This window comes from Orbicella faveolata, unplaced genomic scaffold (assembly GCF_042242905.1).
Source record: "Orbicella faveolata isolate gen_17 unplaced genomic scaffold, um_ofav_v1 contig_47, whole genome shotgun sequence".
NCBI classification, from domain to species: domain Eukaryota; kingdom Metazoa; phylum Cnidaria; class Anthozoa; order Scleractinia; family Merulinidae; genus Orbicella; species Orbicella faveolata.
This window is the reverse complement of record NW_028301577.1, coordinates 20,955,001-20,976,295: the sequence shown is the minus strand read 5'-3', so window position 1 is coordinate 20,976,295 and position 21,295 is coordinate 20,955,001. Positions and strand designations below refer to the sequence as shown.

Here is a 21,295-nt window from a genome sequence, read left to right as displayed (position 1 = left end):
TATGAGTTATTAAACTAATCTTTCTTCCAGAAGGAACGTTGTGGCGAAAATTAAATCTGACAAAGAAAAATAGTGAACTGATTAAAAATCACTTACGTTTTAGAAGGTTTAAACCTCCGTAGCTCTTCTTCAATTACAACAGCGTCTACCAAATGGTTTAACGATCTTTAACAACAGAGGTAAAGCCACTTCTGTGAGTTGTCCTTCTGCGACTCAAATCGATTTTTGGCCTGAACTGTTAGCGGTAAAAAAAAAACTGCGCTCATCGCTTATCATATTTTCCTTGAGGAATCTCCTGATTTAGAGTGCAAACTTTCGAAATCGTTGCTTTCGCTGGCTGGATACTTGGACTTATTCCGTAAAGAGCTTTCATGGAAGTTCAAGATTCGTGGGCTATGCTCAAACCTGTCCCGCCACAAATAAGACCCCACCCCACTACCCCAGCACAGCAAGTTTGATTCTCGAGTCACGTGGTAGGTATGTCAAAATGGCGGCTTTCTGCAGGCATCAGGTAAAGGTAAGCAGATTTTTTCATTTTTAAGCGCTTGGTTTGGTGTCGAACGTATTTTCAGGTGAAAATAAGCAGCTGGATGTTCAAATTCAAATCGATAGGCTGACTAACAATTCCGTTTATAACTTTTACTATATTTGAAACCTCCTATGAGCGACCACCTCTCGTAAGCGATCACGATCACCTTTAAAGCTTTCGTTTTTTTTAACCTCCCGTAAGCGACCACTTGACAGATGATAAAGCGGAAATTGGATAATAAGTATAGGTAATCATACGGTTTTTCTCGTTCAATTAGGAATTAATTCGCACGAGTGAGTTTTTCAAAAAGCTGAAATTGCACGAACCGCTTCGGCAAGTGCAATTTCAGCATTTTGAAAAACTCACAAGTGCAAATTAATCCCAAATTGAACGAGAAAAACCGTATGATTACTTATTAATAATATTAACATGAAAAAATGCCCGTGGAGGAAGTGCTGGAAGATCTTTCTTGAAGCCATTTTTCTCATTCAAGAAAACCTTTCAAAGTTTCATCATCATTTTATGTGATATCATTGGCTTAGAAAATTTCCTTTTGTCTTTCAACCAATCATAACTCAGAATTACGATGTGTAATTTGCACTGGTGTTACACTTTTTGCACTGGTGTTACACTTAAACTTCACTGCTCTCAGCCAATCAGAATCGATTAATCTTTTCATGAACATTATTAGGTGTTGTAACATTATCACATTCCTGTGTAGTACAAGAGAGGGAAATTTCTCAAAGGGAAGTACTGGATTTTTTCTCCAAATTGACTTTTCACATGAATACAACATACGAAAATTTAAAGGAAAAGTGCACATAGACTGTACCCTATCAGTCTTAAAAGAGACAACCTGAAGGTGGCTTCCTAGAGTATTTATGAACACCCCCCCCCCCCCCCCACCTATAGAGTGCCAGTAAGAAATTGAAACTGTTTATTTCTCTTTAAGTTTTCCCAGTAGAGATTTACCAGTATGGGTACTGTTAAAATAAGGCTTATTTTTTGGTTGTCAATTTTTGGAGTAAGGCTTGTTCCAAAGAGGGGGGTGAAAAGGTTTTCGGATCAACGGATTTGGCCTTAAAAAGCGCACAAATTGTGGATTTTTGCGGTAAATCGAGCAGATTCACGGATTTTGAAAACACGGTGGATTGTGGATCAGTTGTGAATTTCGGCACGGATTCCGGATTGTGCCTGTCTTGATGTTCAAATCTTGGGTCCTAAACAAAATTTGGATCATAGATCTTTCTTCAGCCGTGGTCGGTATGTTGATGAGTTCATCCAAATTATTTCTTTTTTTGAACAAAGCTTATTTAAACTCAAGTGTGAGATTGTTATTGGAATTGTACCATGTTATGGTCATCAAGCATGTTGCCTTTACTATTTGTGTGAAATCAACAATGGCATTCACATTTACTAGTTTACCTTTGAACTTTTACACTTCTGTTTCTGGATGTGGTTGTGGTTTTGGATTTGAACAAAAATGTTGGCGGATCGACAGATTTTGGGGAAAAAAGGCACGGATCGGCGGATTTGCATACCCCTATTCTTCCCCTGTCTTGCTACTGCCGTGCCGAACTCAAATGACTTTGGCTCAGCAGTGTTGAACCTAATACAATCGTGCTAAATTCAAAACACAAAACACACTATCCATCCAGTGTTTTTTTTTTTTTTTTTTGCATTTCAGAGATGCATTTCTTGAACTTGTTCCTGAGCTGATCTACACTGAACGGGAAGCTACCATCTTCATATCTCTGGCCCAATTCTTTGAGCACATTAGTGTATATTTCTGCATTCTTGGAGATTTTTCGTGTTGGTGAAAATCAACTTCTCATAGTACACGCTACTGCACATCACATCTACTAATTCATTGACATGATGCTCTTCCCATATGCTTCTCCGTCCCTTTCGCTTCTTTTCCCTCAAGCTGCACACTTCACTCTGTGTACTGACTCCTGTATTGGATTTGCTTGAATCAGTCTCTTTGTTGTTATCTGGAGAATAGCTGTTGATCGTTGCAGGTGAATATCTCTTTTAAAAAGCTTGGGAAATGTCGGTTGAGCTATTGTCACCATTGGATTCCTCTTCTCTCAAGCTTTCTGGCAAATTGATAAATCTTTACGCCACGATGCCATTTGGTCGTTCTGTTTTTGATTTGTGTGCATGCATCATAGTACGCAAATAATGCAAAATACCTTATTACATGAAATTTTCGTGACACGTTAATTTTGTGAATTTCACAATTTAAAAAAAAATGCGAAATTTAAGTGACACAAAAATTTAATGTTGCAAAATTAACATGTCGCAAAATTAACATGACGCGAAAATTAAGTGACTCACATTATGTCAATAATTAAAAAGCGACTTTATTACCATTACACACGTTTATAACAATCATTTTGAACTATTCTGTGGTAATGTTCTGGTCCTCTTCATCACTACTGCTTTCCGTCCCCACTCCAGGTAGCACTTCTTTTGTACAATCCTCGAACTGTTCATTTACAGGCCCCTTGTTGTGCTGTTCCACTAGTTGCTTAAACCTTTCAATTGCTTCAACGTTCTTAGTAGATGCCTCCATTCTTACTGTCGCCTCTGGAAAAGAAGTGCTACCGCCTGTTGATCCGTATCAAGACATTTACGCAAACAATTAAACAGCATCAGTCGTGAACCTAAACGGCAACATTTTCTCTTTGGAGTCTGCAGAAAGGAATATTTAATGTATATGGATAATGAGGTCAATTGACCACTAAAAACGTGACTTGAATTCAAGCATGAACTACAAACCGTGCATTGCAGGCACTATGAGAACATCTTTCTTGTTACTGTTTACATAATCAGTTGCGTTTCTGTTTATTTGGACATTGTTGATTAAGTTGTTTGATCAAATTCAGGGACATGTTAAATAACATTGACAAAGAAATAAAGCGTGTCTGGCTCAAAAATGTGAAATTAAAGTGAGTCAAAATGAAAAATTTTCGCAAAATCGCGAAATTAAGGTGTTGCAAAATATGCGAACCTCAAAATCACGAAATTAATGTGTCGCGAAAATTTCATTTAATAAGGTACATTAAATGAATTTATGAATTGAGTTCGGCGCGACAATAGCATGCCGTTTGAAACCGAGTCATGCTACTGCAGTGTGGCACGGCAAGGCCTGCTGTGCTAAGTAGTGGTGCTGAACCTAATTCAGCGGTGCTGTGCTTAATGGTTTCAAATAACGTGCTACTGCCGTGCTTAAATCAAAATGACAATTTCATTTGTGTTCGGCACGGCAGTAGCACGACTTGGAACAGGCCTGGGGCCATTACCATGGCAACATCTCATCTAATGACAGGCAGATATATTCCTCATTTTGGCCTAAACTCCTTAATTTTTATGCTTTCCTTCAGTGAAATGTTTCCATACTTTGCCTCATCATGGAAATGATATCGCGTGACCTTTTTAATGGGTAAAGAGTCAAGGTTGTTCAGATGGTTTTTCCAATATTCTGTAATTTGTCATTCTTCTAAATATATTAGATTAGCTTTGACAGATTTTAACAAAAATAGGTTATTTCATAGGAATTGTATGTGGTTACAACTGAGCCAAATTTTAAAAACATTCACCAAAGGAAACGCGAGAAAATTCACGGTTTGTTTTCCTTTTTATCCTCATGTTGACATCATAAAAATTGAAAAACACTTACTTTCCTTTGAGTGCACGCAGGTTACTTGAGCTTTTGTCCTCTGCGCATGTGCAATTGTAAAACTATAGGGAGCCACCTTAAAAGTGTTAGAGTTACCATATGCTAATGAGGCAAAATTTTGACCCAATATTGTCTAAGCTCTCGTAAGTGACCACCTCCCCTAAGTGACCACCTAAGCTTGACGTTTTGGGTGGTCGCTTATGGGAAGGTTTGACTGCAATTTGAACTTTGCGCACTGTACATGAAAACAATCAATGGGTGCAAGAAAAACCCACGTATAAAGCTATAATACTATGTTGCTTCAAAATAAAACGTGTTGCATGTAGTAAGGCTGTATCTGGGAACTATACAATAGGATTGCATGGAATGTTCATCCCTGTGAAGGGAAAAAATACAATGTGCTTTAATCAAGCTTTTAAAATTTGTGTAGAGGGTAGCTGGGAACCCGTAAGATTGTAATGAGAAAATGAAGGAGTGAAAAGGAAACTCTGGACTTTAAATTCATTTTAAATGAGATCTGCAGGAACTAAGGTATTGTGTGAACCAATCACATTTGCTTCATAATCTAAATTTTTTCCTACAGTAAGTTCCTTAACAAACTAATGAAATCAAAGGATATCCACAAGGACATAAATTTCTAAATATTTAGGGTCATCTGCTTTGTTTAACTCAACAACGAAAAGTGCAGACAACAATGGGAAACGCATTTCTATCTTTCTGGCACTTCGTAACAACTGTTGTTTTTTACTCTCAATAGTACTTTATCCCTAAATTACAATTTCAATGAAATTGCAGATTGAAACATTTGTCTTTGCTAACTGGACACTGTCTTGGTATATGTTTTATTTCACTACACTTTACTCAAAAGCTATGTAATGGCTTTTCTAATTTTCTGGCATTTTAAGCAGAAATTCACAGCACATACCGGTAGTTTTATAAATACCGGTAACAAAAATGGAAAATTCTGGTCAGCTTAATTTCATAAGCTGTTCTTTCATGACTCAGGTTCACTGTGCAAAGCATGTAGCATACGAATTTCACAAACGCAACCGAGATATCAAATTTTATATGTAGGAACTAAGTTCTCCATTCTACCAATGAGAAAGGAAACTATTTTTATCATAATGGCTAGTGATGTGTCAGCAAAGGCGTGCTGCAGAATATCAATATTACTGACTATGCATTGACAAAAAGCCGCGAACTTCACACGTGGGGTTATTAGGTGATAAAATACCGTAATTCCTCTACTTTAAAGTCCCCTGGGAGCTTATTTATTTTAAGCACTTTTGGCGGGGGGGCCTTATTTGAGAGGTGGGGCTTATTCAGTTCCTTGCGAAACACATTACCAGTATCAAAAAAGAGGAAGAAACAGACTAGGGTAATATGCTGACCTACTTCCTGTTTTGGACCAGGGCACTGACTGTCTAAATATGAAGATTTGAGAGGAAATATTTAAGCACATGAGGCTGGATGTCATGCAGCCAAAGACGGTGGCAGGGGTATTTTGCAGAACGCCGAATGCACTGTTTGCTTGCGGTTTAGCAGTTTCACTCATGTTTGCTTGCGGTTAGCAAGACAGCATTATATTGCATATGGCCCTGTCCAATAAACAAAAGCTAACTGCAAGCAAACATAAGTGAAACTAACTGCAAGCAAACAGTGCATTCAGCGTTTGGCATTTGGCGTTCAGCGTTCTGCAAATTACCCCTGCCACAAAGATGGTGACCGAAAACAGGTTCAAACTTTCAGCACATGAATAAACCATACCGGATCAGTCCACATCAAGCGTTACAGTTGTGATTACATTACAAACTTAATACAGTCTATCATTTATTAACTTGATTTTGCGAAATAAGGGGGGAGATGAGGGGGGCTTAAAAGAGAGGGGGTGCTAAATAACTTTCTTCTGTGGAAAAAAGGGGGTGTTATTAGAGAGAGAGGGGGGGGGGGGCTCAATAGAGGATTTATGGTAATTATAAGTGTTCGAATATCCTGTTTTTTATTTGCATCTTCAAATGAGAAAGAATGTAAATCAAGTAACAGAAATTTTTTTAATAACTTTAATTATGATTCACACTACTTACAACACTGCTACGTCTACTTACACAATTTACAACAGTACTACAACTACTAAAGTCCCTTACATTACTAACAAAACTTGTTATACAATTCATTACTTATGCACTCATTACACTACTTACATGTACACTAATTACATTACAATGCAATTACAGGTGCTACTTACAATACTTCAATTTGCATAACTTACTCTACAAAACAATACAATTACTTATTTAACATACGATACTAATACTTACACCACTGACAGAAATGACGTAAATGTTTTTGAAAACAGTACGGAAGTTCCATTTTCGATTCTTGTTGATGCGATAAGCCGTTATCCCTTCATTTAACTGATGAGAATGCAAAATCAATGAGTGAGGTTTTGTTACTGTGATAATTATATATAACATGCATGATAACGGCACTGCATACAAGGCTGACATATGAAATGCGACCCCAACTAGAGGACACTAAAGAATTTGACCTTTGCATGCTCAGAATAAAATATGAATTTTGTTCCTTGCAAAAATGGCAGGCATGATAGGCAATAGCAGACAGCAAAATTTGTAGTAAACAGACAGTGATTTAGATAGTGGAGGAATCTAACAGAATCTCCATTTTTGCCTTTACTCTTTATAGGAGCAGCCATTAAGAAGTGAACCGCAGGATCCCAAAGTTAAGGTACAGTGAGGAATCAACGACATTCTGATTCCCAGTAATGAAAGGAAACAGTTGTAGTATGATTGAAAACTAAATCATTATTTAAGAAAGGCAGACAAGACATTAAATGCTGAAGTTATCTAGTGTGCTCTGGTGTGCTCTGGTTTTGTTATGCATGTCAAAGGGAAAGATGTTCATCTTTTACTTGAAGATGTACAGTCTCTTGAAGAAATTGATCACAAAGTAAGAGTGGTAAAAAGTAATAGTCTGAATTGAAGCATACTTCCCTCCAGAAATGAAGTGATTTGTTATTAGCAAAAGATTACTAGCAAAGAATAAAAATTATGGTAAGCATATTAAGAGATCATTACATGATAATGGCAACCTGGCATCATTTCTGATACTGTCGAAGCTGTTGAAGAAAGTTTGTTCACCCGGGGTTGAGTTTGTCGCCATGTTGGTTTTTTAGGCCCTGTCCACACGTATCCTGATATTTTTGAATCTGCAACTTTTTCTTTCCGAATACGGCTTCTGTCCACATGCATCCAGCAAATTTGGCAGCAAATCCAGATATTTTTGAATCTGCTCTCCAGAGTGGAAAAAGATAAATTCCCAACAAATCTGATAACGTGTGGATGGTGAATCCGGGTATTTTCGAATCTGATGACGTAGCAAAATCGTGTCCAGTCTCTTACCAAACAATAAACCAAGTGAATATGGCAGCACAACATGTAGGCCTAGTTTCTCGAGAGTGAATCCGGATACCATTGGATGCATGTGGACAGGTGAATTCGATTTGAACATGCTGGACGTTGAAATTTTTGAACACGGAAAGAAAAAGTTGCGGATTTAAAAATATGCGGATAAGTGTGGATGGGACCTTAGTGTTTAAATACCCTGTAATTCGTGTTTCGAAATTTAGCAATGCTGGGCAAACGCTGTCTTCAAAGCAACACAATAAAATGATTTACTTTTTTGATGTCGTTTCTGCTATCATCCATTCCAGGTCAAGGTCCACGAAAAACATTCTTGCTGCAGAAACAGTACTAGAAGAACTCCAGCAGAAAGACTTAGATATGGTTAGTGTACCTCTAAACTTTTTTGATCTGCTTGACCATGAAGGTGATTAGTTAGCTAGGATATTCCTAGTTTGCTTGAGTCAAGTTATCAACAGTACATGTAATATTAATTTTGTTGTAATGAATAGGAAGTTAAAGCAAACAAAATTCACCTGTAATTACCAGGTTTAAAGTGACTGGGTGATTTGTAACTGACACAAATGAGTCTTGATTTTTGTGAACAAGGGAAAGTTTGACCTTTAAAATAATGTTGTTTTGTTTTGGTTTGGGGCATACTACCTGTTCCTGGGTTTTTCTCTATTGCAATCACAATCGCAGGAGTCTTAACTCCACATTGGCCCTGACAGGCCCGTGGGAAAATACTGGAAGAAGATAGGTACATGTACAATAGGAATGATTTCTATCTATTTATAAGTTTATGATCAAGTACTAGTACATTGCTTGAGTGTTTGGAGCGGAGCCTGAGGTCCCTATGAAGTTATCTGAGGTCGTGAAGGCTTGATAATGTGATCAATCCAAGCAAACAGTTGTGTTGATTATGTATTTATTAAGCACATTGACCATTGTTTGGAGCATAGCCTGGCCTATGAAGTTCTCTGAGGTCATGCTACATGTAGCTAACTTGACGATGCCTTCAGTCCAAAAAAAAAGCTGCAGTACCCATGAGGTCATGTGAGGTGCATGCTAACATAACATGGGAATCATTTCAGGCAGTTGCAGCTGGGAGGCGCAGTGGCCTCATGGTTAGTGCGCTTGTTCCCGGAGCGAGAGGTCTGGGTTTGAGCCCTGGCCGGGGATACTGTGTTGGCAAGACACCTAACTCTCACAGTGCCTCTCTCCACCCGGGAGTATAAATGGGTACTGGTGAATTGTTGGGGAAACCTACCAAATTGCGGGGGAGTGACCCGTGATGGACTAGCATTCTGTGGTAATGCAACTAAATTCAATTGGCTGATCAAGAAATCATTAATTTATTCAATTTACTAAAGTGTTATGCAAAATTGTTATTTATTACTCGAACAGTATTACAAAAAATCGGAGCTAGTTTTTTCCAAAATTATGCATTTAAAGTATATTCAATTGTAGGATTAAGAAATTATGAAATCAATGCAATACCAATCTGTAGGATTTCACAAATTTAGTAACTAACATATATTAATATTTTATTGTCATACAAAATTGTTATTTCTTATTCGAGCAGTTTTTAGAAAACGAAACTTTTTTCTAAAACAATTTCTTTGCTTCCTTTGATTGTTTAAAGGTGCCACAGCGAGCTCATTAGCACAGAAGTAAAGATAGGCCTAACGTGAGGATAGTCAGAAGAACAGGGGTGTACAACAGACCCTTCAGATCTAGTGGGCGTTCCTAGTCAGCCATAATATTGACATCATAGTTCATGTATAATAGAGAGAAAATTGACCCTTATGGTTATTTTCGTTAGAGTTTCGATGCAGTAGTTTTCAGTAGGTCAGAACCACCTAGGAAATCGGGCTTTTTAATCCTACTTTTCTCCAAAAAGTTTTAACTAGGGCAGATTGAGTATATCTAAATATTATTGCTATTTGAGTATCAATTCAATAGCAGAACTGGTTAGTTAGGGTATAATTTTTTTTTTAACTCAAGTGAATAGTTTTTGAGTTATTTTTTGTAAAAAAAAATACCTCTTAGTCGGCGCGTCGGGGTATGTTATGGACGGGTCAATAGATGAGTGAGTGAGTGAGTGAGTGAGCGAGCGAGAGATGTATGTATGTCACACCAATCAGATTGGATGTACTATAAGCAGCCAATTAAATTTCTTGTTGTAAAGGTAAATAGTATGTGAGAAGATTTGATCCCAATAGAGTTCAGAACGGCCATATTTATTCTTCTATACAAGAGGAGGAAGTATTCATATATTGGGCTTACTTCGACATTTTCTGTGGGTTAGGCTGAGGATTTTGTGGGCGGGTTTGATAATCATTTGTAACTGGATAATCAGTCAAAGAAACATAGTGTTTGGCATATAACTACGAGCATGCGGTGAAAAGTGAGCTTTTCCCATTCATGAGATAAGTTTTTGAATTGAGTCTTAGCCGCTCTACTGCTAGTTGTAAGATGTGAATGAAAAACAAGTTGATGTAGTTTCTATGATAGGATCAATTGTATTTTAGGGGGTGCAGAATGCACTACTGGGAATGTGAAGAGGTTGTGACCAGGTTCAAATCGTTTGCGTGTTTTATTGAAACCTAAATTTTGCTGCAGAGTTCGTGATGAGTGTTCCGGGCGTGTCGTTAATTTCAGCATCCACTGATAAGTTTCAATGACAAAAGCGAGGAGACTACGATTAATTTCATCAATAGAACAAAAAGATATTATTCTGTGACGATTTTACAGTTATAATCAATAAATGGTTCTTGTGTACTACTGGAATGAGAAGATACGTTTTAATGAAACTAAATCTTTTCTCCTCAATGTTATCAGGGTTTTCGCTTATTCACATTAATAACCAACACGAATTGTAGTTGAAGAAAAAGGAAATTCTTTTTGTTCAAGATAACTTAAGTGAGGTATATGAAGTCTTGAGCGTTTTATTGTATTAAACACAAGGACTCGGCTGGTAATTAAAAAATAAAGACTGACGGTTTGGAGGGGAGTGCGACAGTTACATACATGGGTTGTTTTAGAGTGCATAATGTTCAGTGTAATGGTGGCTAGTTGTGAACGAGATGAACCTTAAGTTTTGAAACAGTTCATCAGTTAGTAGTATGCAAATGGAACAAGACATTTTTATTTTTAGTTACAGAGGTAACTTGATACTTTTGTTTTTTCGCAAGGAGTAAATTCAATTAGAGGTCACGAATCGTCGCTTCTAGTTCTTAGGACATGTTTTAGAGGAGACGAGTTTGTTTAGATTTGAAACAGTTCTAACGTTTACAATAATAAGTGCAGGTAACGATTGTTTTGTTCTTGTTGCATGCAAATATAACAAGATATTTTTATTTTTTAGTTACAAAGGGTAATTTGACACATTGTTTTTCACAAGGGAGTAAATTCAATTAGAGCTGACAAATCGTCACCACATGTTCCCACGAGATGCTTGCTATCTTTAGTTCCAAATGGTAACTTAACACTTTTCTTTTTCATATGGGAGTAAATTCGATTAGGGTCTCTTCATATGAGCCCGGTCAACCGGGCTGGTTCGGTTTCTGAGATCTCGCCTCGCTTCTCTTTCCTTCGTAAAAATTTCAATGTGTTCATATGAGAAGCCACGCTGGCCCGGTTACCGAGATCTTGGGTTTTGCGACCGACATCTCAGTAACCGCGATGAAAATTTTCCCATATGAACACTCCAGCCTGGGTAACCGGGATGAAACTTTTTAGACGAAATAGCTTTGCTTTCGCAACATAGTGGCCAAAATGGCATAATTTTTGCCTTATATGTATTTCCTTATGTGCCACGAGGCACAAAGAAGCTAAGTGATGTATTTCCACTTTAGGAGTAGGCGAATTAGCTTTATTAGTAAAGTTACAAGAGTCCACAAAGCTGCGACAGCCGTGAATGCTACAAGTTTATGTTCCACCATTTTGGTTGTGTTTCTTGGATTTTATCCCGGTAGACCGGGCTAAAATTTCCCATATGAACAGACAGCAAAATTCGTCCCGGTAACCGAGCCAGCCCGGTTACCGGGCTCATATGAAGAGGCCCTTAGAGAATTGACAAGTTATCGGCTATTGTTCCCAGGATATTAAACAAAAAAGAAGCTTCATTTCTGGACGGCTTTTACGTCTCTGCAGTAGCAGTTTAATATTTTTATTTGATGGGCATTTTGTGACATTCTTTTCAGTCCGATATTTTTTAAGGTAAAAAGCATGAAAACTGTTCAAATGTTCTTTCAGTAAGTCAGTCAGTCAGTCAGTCAGTCAGTCATTCATTCATTCATTCATTCATTCCATTCCATTCCATTCCATTCATTCATTCATTCATTCATTCATTCTGATTATTTTGCCTTTTTACTTAATGTACAGTATTTATAAATATTTTCAAAGTAATATGAGGCAAGGTGACCTCTAGAAACCATCAGGCTTTTGGTTGAGGCCACCTCGTACGTAACAATACGGTTACATAAATAGTGCAGCAGTGTGCGGCTTGCGTGGCACCAAATTAAAGTGCAACTTAATTAAATCAGACTTTCAACGTGTCAGAGAGGTTTTTTTTCTCTCTCTTTCTATTTTTGGTGAAGTAGTGTTGTTGGGTTGTGTTGTGTAAAAACGGTAAACTTACGACTCGTATAGCTGGTTTTCACATGACGTCACTAAAATTCGAACTACAAAACTATTGATCTTCCTGAGATTTTACTTAAATGTTGTATAAGAACAGCTGAAAACTAATATTCATACAAATTTTCACTCCGAATGGGTTCTTGGTTTTGTGATACACTACGCTTGAATTTCTAAGCTTTTGCGCGACGCGGCATTTACATGACGGCCTGGAGAGCTGTCATGATGGTTAAAAAAGTGACTTATTTCGGGAAACTTTGCTATCTGAACAGTTCAGGTCTTAGAAAAAGTATTATTTTGTTTTAGATTTCCTCGAGGGATAAATTCACGCTTTTGTAGCACAACTCAGTGACAGATGTTTCTGTTGGTTTCCGGCCGCCATGTTGGTGCCCGTCCGTATGGGCACCAACATGGCGTCTCCATACAAATCTCTATAAATTTGGGTAAAAAATTTCTCCGCATATCTCGCATAGGAAAAATTGCTGAGACCAGAATTTTGGCGAGAGTCTTTGTATATTTACCTTCTTTCATTTCCCAGATTCTGGACTTTATCTATTGACCGGTTTTGATGTTCATTTTGATCTACTTTGAATTGCGTGACACTGAAAACCAGCAATAAAATGCGAAAAGTCCTCTTAACTTGAGTACTTTTGAGGAAAAATTCCTCTTGGGGGTTGGAAGGGCTTTGTGATCGGTTAGTGAGGAAGTTATGCATGTGCGCGTGTCGCACCAGTCACAGTGCGGGTTGTATCAAAGAACGAATCAAATTGCCTGTTAGAAAATAAGATGGTATCTACATTAATCTGGAGACCTGTCAGGTTACTGTAGTTTGTTCAGTCAAACATTTTATGGCTTACTATTTAGTTATCTTACCATTACCGATGTAACATCGTATGTGCATCATAAATTCCCAGTTTCGTTCTTGCTGTACATCGCGACCAAAAAACTTGTCAAATTAACCAAATCAGTACTGTAAATAGCTCCATGAATGCTCCTATCTCCGAGACTTTTAGTTCACAAAAACTTACTCTTGCACGCCTTGCGTGCCTATGATTTATTTAAGAAGCAGTAGCAGGCATCATTTTCCGGCAAACGATAAATGGCTTTATTTTTTCCAAGATGGCACGGTAACGAATCCTGCAATCTGATTGGTTCTCAGCGCGGCCGGATTTTACTATCTCAGCCCTGTGTGTGTTGAAAAGGGCTTGAAAACGTGATATAGAGTTAAAAGTGGAAATTGTCTTGCCACTTGAACATGCAATGCCCTCAATAAAGCCCTGCTTCCAACCGTGAAGCCCACTTCGTTCTTGAATTTGTTCGTGAAGATAAGATAACAATAGTTTTAGTTCTTTCCGGGCGAATTTCCATGTTTAAGAGTAACCTTTAATTTGCCGTCTCCTTTAATTTCACTGCTTCTCTGGTACTCTTTGATGTTTTCAAAGCTAAAGGCCTTGTAATATTCCTTCTCATCTCTAAAGAATCCCACCTCGTCTCTTTGAAACCTTGTCACGGCATACTTCAGCTTTGCAGATCTTCCACAACCGGGACAAACTAGACAAAATTAAACGGTTTCCCTCCTGATGAAGACTTCATGGTGGTTTTTTTTTTAAAGTTACAATTGAGTTCATCTCCTAAAAATTACTCCTATAATAATACAAAAATAACTTACTAAGAAGTGTAACAAACTGGCGAGAAACCGATCAATGCTGCAAATTTACATTTCAAATTAGCTCAAATTATTTCCAAAAGCGCACGCTGGCTTTGATAATTTATTCATCACAAGGCCAGTTTGCCATCACCTCCGTGGAGTTCTTGCTCGGTTTATGCTACGAAACATAGAGAGTTTTACCCCTCAAAGCTTATAAAAAAAGAAAGTTACGATGTAACGAGAGACAAATACGCTTCCTAAATAAGAGGCGATATTTTGGACCGAAACAGCGATATGTTCAACCTGTACTGATGATTTAGCGCACGCAGAAACTGCACGTGTTTAATTCCATCCTGGAGGTTCAGTCCGACTTGCTCTGTCCTTCTTCTGCTGTGAAGTCTTCCGGTGCAATACTTTCGGGTTGGTGGGAACTTCTATCACCACTATCGTATAAGTTTGAACATTAGTTTTGTCAAGACTTTTTTCTATCTTTACCTTGAATATAGGCATAATCTTTTTTGTGTTCATACTAAAAGTTACAAGCACTCGATCACTGAAACGCTTGCGGGACATTTCATTTTCCGCGAGGCGAACATGATCTAAATTTCGTTTTACGACTAACTCTGGGCAATGTAAAATTTAAAGTCGAGGTCCACAGTGGGTATTTTGAATTCGATCCTCCAACAAGTTCGCAGCCCCTATTATTTAAACCATAAATTCTAGACTCGCGAGTGAACAATCAGTATTTGATGCAAGATATAATTTGCGTGCTCTTTATTTTGAGGCTCACTGTGTTTTAAGTTTTGTTTATATTTCAATGTATTTTTGCACTTTAGGCCTGCTATGCAAGAGGATCGAAAGAAATGGCTGCATTGTCACAACTACTTATTTCTGATAGGTCTTCACTTGCTGCTTTAACCAAAGACGTGTCGAACAGGTAAGCATAATTGTGTAGTTAGTTCAAGTGTGTTTGTTTGTCGTGGTTTTAAAACTTTCGTTTGTCAGTGTATTTTCGTTGTCTATAACAAATAGGGCACCACTGAGTTTAGTCATTAGGCTTGACTTCCGTTTGTTTGTTTGTTTGTTTTTTCCTTTTCAAGACAAAACAAAGTTTGCAAAGAAACCTCCAGTTGTCACTTGTTAACTCTGCATCGCGCTTGAGCAGCAGGGCTTTTGATGTTATTTTATGGTAGGTATTTCAAGAAAAGTTTTTGTTTGTCCTTGTCAAAGTATGGCTAGGTAACACTTATAAGAATGCATGCTGACGTAAACAAGAATCAAATCACGCTACAACTTCACGTGAAACATGACAGTCTGTGAAACATGTCAGCCACATGAAACATAATAGCTTGTTTACGACGAAAACATTTTCTCCCTGGCCACATGGCTTCCCTCAATACAGATTCTTCCCCCTTCCCCCCTGCCCCCGGCGAGAAAGCTTTTTACACATTTCAATATAAATAGCAGCGAACTGTTTACACGAGAAGGGAGGGTGGTTGGAGGGGAGGGGCTCCCTGATTGTAGGGGTCACACGCTTGAAGGCAGGGTGACCTTTGGAAGGCATGCCAACTAACTCCATGTAACCTTACTCTCCTGATTTTTGCTTCACCTACCAGGGACAAACTGGGGCATGTAGAAAATATGCGAGACTGGGGTACAGGGGCAATTTTTTGTCTCTTTTCGATATTATTGCTCCGTAAAAGATGCTAACTACGTTATTAAACAACAATGATAAAGAACTATCCAGCAGCAATTTTTTATTGACTTGTTTTATTCTTCTGTAGTTCCACAATGCATACCAGTATCACGACGGATCCATTCTCATCATCGTCTTCACGGTAAGTTTACAAGCTTATTTTTACATTAATTAACCTTATTATCTCGATTAAGCATTCCTCTCTATACAAGGAATTTTTGGTGAGAACCTGGGGTAAATTTGCTTTGCATCCATTCTGGTTTCGTCGAGAGATAGGGGTGGCTCGAGTTTACAGATCTCTATATATTTAAAATTTCATGATTCTGTGGGCCACTTGTTGGAGAAGGGGCACTTATTTAATCGGTGTAGGTGTTGAATCGAGGGAATACGGTTTATGTCATTACGAATCCTCTTCGATGCTAGCCTGCGTAGCAGCGTTTCCAAAAAAGCACGCGAAGGGAACAAAACTGTGAGCGAGTGCGAAAAACTGAAGTTTTTGCTCACCCCAGGCGTGCTCTTTGGCTCGCCCGCTTGCTCGCTCGCTTGTTCGATCTCTCTGCCTGGAAAAGGAAAGGAAACGGTTGATACGCAGGCTACTTCGATGCGCTCTCGCCTGTTTGAATATTTTTTTTTGCCAAGCACCAAAGTCAATCGAGTAACAAATTATTATAATCATAGTGCTGACATTGCAAGAATAAGGTATTGAGCACTTTTACAAAGATATATGAGGAAATCTAGAACTCAAGTGCATTGTGGCTATATTTTCTATTTTTTTTTTTTTGTGGAGGCGGGGCGAGGGGTGGGATTTGTCGCAAGATCAATCAGTGGTAACTCCTTTTTTCACATTAAAATCATTGATAACCCTGAATGGTTTCGAGACTTTCGTGATCATAGGTTAGCTCAGTGTTAACTCGAAGATTTAAAGAACCCGAAAAAGTGTTATATTTTTCTTCAGGGAAAGTAGATTTGCTCAGGCGTGACAGGCGATACACATTTTACGTTTTGGAAGGCACAAGAAAGAAAAACTGTTCTCTTTGTAACTTATAATATTTGATTCACGCCTATCAAAAATACTATGAAGTGTGCAGATAAATCAAAAACCAAAGATGCAAAATCCATGCGACTTGGCCAGAATTTTTATGGCAAAAAAGTTATTCAAATCAGTTTATTTATTTTACTAGGAACCTATTTGCACGCTGATCTTGCAAAATCTCACGGGGCGGCAAAACGCATTGGAGGAGAGATGATTGGATTTGTAATGAGCTTGTCCGTTTTTGACATCGTGTTTTCAAAAGGAGCTGGCTGCCAACCGGAGCCTTCCTTTTCATTTACACTGCTAAACAAGAACGTTTCAATTTGCTAAAATGCGTTTCAATTTGCTAAAGATTTCCTGAAAAAAAAAAAACTGCAGGGTTTTTGTAGAACGCAGTACGCCAAATGCACTGTTTGCTTGTGGTTAGTTTCACTCGGGTTTGCTTTCGGTGAGCAGTTAGTTATTGGAAAGGACAGCATTATATTGTATTTGGCTTACTCGCCAGAAAGAGTTTTAATTTTGCATTTCGCATTTCAATGGTGTGAGTGATGTAGGTACAATCTCTTTTTTATCGTGCAACTTTTCATCGTTACTTATTACCATTCACCATGAAAAAATGCTTTAGACCATAGCAAACTTAAAACTATTTTTCCGCATACTCGAATTGACACGGACAGAGCTTTAGTATGTACACGGCAAGTTAAAATTACTGATCACTGATTACTGATGATTAGAATTTTGAGGAACTTGCAGGACGTGGTGTTTATTTTATCAAAAGAGCAATTTCAACTTCTACTGAGCTTTGACATTTTTATGAACAAAATTTGTTTCGAGCAATGGTATGATCGGAATGTAAACAAATGTTTAGCAAACGAAATGGGATTCCCAGGGAAGACCGCCAGACGGCTCATTAACTAATAGTGAACGTGATAAAAAGCTGAAAATTAGTCGTCAATGAATAATAAAAGTTTCGCAGGTTTTCTTTCCTATGTTTTTTAACCCAACGAAGTAATGAAAATAGTTTGTTGAAATATTTCGGTTTAAAGAAACATGCAAAATGCTAAAGAATGTAGAATTTTGACGCAATATTATGATAATTAGCAAACGTGTTTGTGTGCCAGAAACCCGCCAAATTCAAACTCGCAGAAAAGTTCAGACATTTTAATGAGGACAGGGAAGGAAAGTTGAAAAAGCGTTAAGGGTTTATGTTGACAGTGGATATAGGATTTGCAAAAATACAATTTTACAAAGGTCCTGTTTTCACGTGCTAAACTAAAATTCAAATTAGATGTCGAAGTTGATTTTAATTATTTTTGTTTTTCAAAAAGTTTTCACCAACGACGGACAACAAAGTCATGTGTAGAGTCTTTTGGTCTTCGCTTGCGGTAATTGTATTTGAGGCTTTTAAAGTTATTTTCAGTTTTTTTTTTTTTTAATTTATTTGTTCGTCTTTTTGTTTTGAATTTTATTCGTTTCGCGCCTGATAGAGATGGGTGCGCAATCGCGAAACCCTCGTTTGATTTCCAAATTATCTCGCTTTTTAGTTGACTTGTCTGTAATACGATCAACATCTCACTTCTCCTGACAATATCAATGCATCAGTCAATTTACCAGTGCGGAGAATAACGAAGCTAATTTAACTAATGCAACAAAGAAGTAACAAAGTGTTATCACACAACTTCCCTGCCTCCACAGAAAGGCCAAACGTCAGTTTGAAAGTTAATGACGAAAGTACCACAGATAGTAAATCAATTTCACATAATCCCTGACAATCAATACAGAGACAAAGCAAATTGTCGCATGCTTTGCTACAGCTTCTTCAGTTGTAAACAAGTTGAATTTCCTCTGATTTTAACACGCACATTTGCTCTCTTTCAGCGTGAATACTGATTGCTGAATGGTGTGGATCACAATCTAGGAGAGGGAAGACAAGAAGTCTTTACGAAGTCAACTCGGGAGGACAGAGCAAGATAGTCAGAGATTAATACTAGAGGTAGTAACTGTAATTTAATGGCGGCTGGTCACAATCATTCCGCCTTTGAGACTCCTCGTTAAACGGCAAAATTCAATCATCAGAAGTTTTCGCGAAACCATTGAACAAATTGAAATATCGAGGGACCAGAAATCAAAAGTAAACAAGAATCAGGATTAGTTTTCATCAGGAACTAACTGTCTAGAACCTCGCAAAATCATTAACAAGTGCTTTAATCTAAATTTTGCAAACTCTGCAAATTAGCAAGCATTTCGGAAGGAAAATACAAATGCTACTCCTTAAGGGAGGTCACGTTTTAGTAAAAAGATTTGATAAATCTTAAGCGTTTTAGAGAAAGTTTCCCATGAATCAAACCATTTTTTATTTCTTATATTAATCAAGAAACTCGTGCAACTTCCGTAATAGACCTTGCAATCGAAACATGCAAAGCGTGTTTTGTTGACATAGTTTATTATGCTGTTTTTTGACAGCAGTAATTGTCTTTATGATCGTCTTGTTTTTTTGTTCCAAGTTTTGCATTCACGACTTATTCATTTCTCTTAGCTGGAATTTCTAATTTGAAAAATAACGTTTTAAAATGCCAGTACTCATCGAAATGTTTTTCACATTTTGTCTTAGTTTTTTGTATTGATTAATCAAGAAAGTAGTTGTGATATCCACACTTAGTAATTTTAAGTGTTCTATGATCACTTGTACCTCGCCCATTGTAAATAACTTTACTTCTTACCGAAAGAGTTGTAATTAGTGAAGGATATTGAATAAACAATAAAAACTTTTACAACTACTATTGTTTCTTTTGTTTATTGTCTTTCATTGCATACAAATAAGTAGAAAAAAAATTGCGCTTTTAAAAGGGGCCTGGAAACTGGTCGGAATGTAGGCTATCTCTTTTACTATTTTTTGACTATGTAGGGTTGCCAAAAAGAAAAAAAATTCTGCGATTTTGAACAGAGTCTAGGCAGAAAACAAACATATACTTTGAATTTTGATGGGACAAATCCGTTGCACAAGGCAAGATTTTTCCCGCCAAAAGACTTAGTATATTTTTGACTCAAAACCAGACACCATTCAAAAGCACAGACTTTTTTTCCTAAGGACAATTTTCCCGCCAAAAGACTTGGTTCCTTTTAAAAGCGCAGTATTTTAACCAAAAAAACTTTTCCCGCCAAAAGACTTAGTTTTTTTTTTCGACTTTTTTTGGTTCCTTTTAAAAGCGCAGTATTTTAACCGAAAAAAACTTTTCCCGCCAAAAGACTTAGTATATTTTTGACTCAAAACCAGACACCATTCAAATGCACAGACTTTCTTTCCCGAGGACAATTTTCCCGCCAAAAGACTTTGCTTTTTTCCGACTTTGTTTTGGTCCCCTTTAAAAGCGTAATAACCAAAAAATAATATCACGTAAAAGACTTACTAGTTTCTTTTTCCGGGTCGCTTTAAAAGCGCAACCTTTTACCTAATGGCTTAAATGTTTTTTTTCTTTTTTCGCTTGTAAAGAGCAAATTTTTATTTAAAGACAGTTTTCCTGTTTTTTCCTCCTTTCTTGAGCTCCTCACGTTTTATTTCAACCTGAAAGAAAAAAGGAAGAGAATCTGTAAATATGACTTCGAGATAATACTGGATCGCAATATAGAGACAGCTATATCCTCAAGTTGTGCGTCTTTGTGGTTCTGAGAGCTTTATAACATACATTGCATTTCAGCAACGATTTCCTTGTACTCTCAAATCATTAACTTTAAAATGGCCCATACTATTTTGTCAAGAGACTTCACTTAAAACACAACCCAATCTGGGCAATAAAACAACGAAGACTTCATAGCCTAACTTTAAAGGGATTTATAAATAGAACAGGTAATTGACATTTATTTTCTACTTGTCACTTCAGCAAAAGTTCAAACAAAGTTACAAGAGTTTAGTTTTAAAAAGAAATAAAATATCTGAATCACACAGTGAAATCCCAATTTTGATTTCTAAATTCATCAATAATGCATTGTAATAAATCTGCATAGTCAAAGTAACGAGAGTTTGGCAGAAATGAAAATTAAATCGTTTTGAAAATTGGCAAGTCGTTTTGGACTCCATTAAAAACCAACGATCAAACTACTGAGTAGCAAAGTGGAATCACCATTTTAATTTTCTGATCAATAATTCGTTTTGAAAAGCCTTATTGTGAAAGTAATTGGAATTCAGTAGAAATCGAAACTAAATCTCTTTGATTGAGGTGATACACAATTGACATTTTGGAACTTGAAAACACTCGCCCCCCTGCCCTGTAGGACTTTTGAACACCAAAGTGCAGTTACTAATATTTTTTTTTTACTTCATCAACAATTCATTTTAACACTTGCACATTGCACTTAACTGTTGATTAACAGATTAAACAAAGCAAAATATTTCAAACTTTTTCATTGCCAGTCGTCATGTTTTCCAAGTATCTTGCAGATTTGGGTAACTTGCAAAATGTATTGTTTTCAAACTCATGCTGAAGGGATAAGTGTTAATAAATAAACTGAATGGTGAAGTCATATTTGTACCAATGGGCCACTGTACAGTTACTACAAATACCACAAACATGCATAGCCGAACAGAGGACAACTGAAAACTAACAGACATCGCAAACAATAACATGCATTCTAAATAAATTTGTTGAA

The 21,295-nt window shown here is 37.3% G+C and overlaps 2 long non-coding RNA genes across 7 annotated transcripts in view; one reads left to right on the top strand and one right to left on the bottom strand.

Moving 5' to 3' along the window:
- Positions 1–466: 466 nt before the first annotated feature.
- Positions 467–19,428, top strand: LOC110065367 (uncharacterized). 6 transcript variants are annotated; one of them, XR_016204217.1, is made up of 8 exons: positions 470–517; positions 6,918–6,959; positions 7,945–8,017; positions 9,279–14,342; positions 14,759–14,859; positions 15,023–15,111; positions 15,707–15,760; positions 18,530–19,428. It is a non-coding gene; the product is annotated as an uncharacterized LOC110065367 (long non-coding RNA). The 6 variants fall into 6 exon arrangements; XR_016204216.1 differs by lacking the exon at positions 9,279–14,342 and having other exon boundaries at positions 467–511; XR_016204219.1 differs by lacking the exon at positions 9,279–14,342 and having other exon boundaries at positions 14,821–14,859.
- Position 19,429: 1 nt separating this feature from the next.
- Positions 19,430–21,295, bottom strand: part of LOC149097553 (uncharacterized) — a 12,566-nt gene continuing 10,700 nt past the window's right edge. Inside the window, exon 4 of the long non-coding RNA XR_016204220.1 lies at positions 19,430–20,213. This is a non-coding gene — a long non-coding RNA (uncharacterized LOC149097553). The remainder of the gene's footprint in view (positions 20,214–21,295) is intronic.